Source organism: Myotis davidii, unplaced genomic scaffold, assembly GCF_000327345.1.
Source record: "Myotis davidii unplaced genomic scaffold, ASM32734v1 scaffold575, whole genome shotgun sequence".
Classification (NCBI taxonomy): Eukaryota; Metazoa; Chordata; class Mammalia; order Chiroptera; family Vespertilionidae; genus Myotis; species Myotis davidii.
In genome coordinates, this window is record NW_006290306.1 from 2,112,066 (window position 1) to 2,112,646 (window position 581).

Here is a 581-nt window from a genome sequence, read left to right on the forward strand (position 1 = left end):
CGCTGGGGTTTAAGCCCCCAACTCCCAGTTTCCGGGGAAGGGATCCCCAACTACCGACCCGAAAGCCCTGCAATTAGCCCCTCGGCTGCCCGCCGGTCCTCTGCTAGGTAGGGCCTGCACCGCCAATTACAAGAGCGCGCAGCAGCTGATTACTCCCGAGTCCGGGAAGCCGCCGGGGGTGGGGACAGCAGGCAGGTCAAAAAGGCGGTTCCCTGGGGTTGTCCCCTGCCCAGCGTCCTTAATTGGAGCTTGGGGCTGAGGCCTTCTTAGCCCAACTTCTCTGCACCAGACAATATGCAGAGGATGGCTCTACTAACTGTTCCGTCCTGCTGTGCCTCAGTTTCTCTCTCCTGGAATGCACACCGCACCCAGGACAGAAAGAGCGCCAGGAGGCTCTGTGTGCGTGTGTGTGAGTTGGAGCGTCTGAAGTCCAAGGTTGGGTATTCAAGAAGCCCAAAGCCCTCGAGGCCGGTTCTCTTTCCCGCTGCAGACGGTCGCGTGGATCTCTCCTGGCCCGGGGCCCACTCGATCGACCCGGTTCGGTCTTGCTGAGCCCACCCCAGGTCCCCTGCCACTTCATA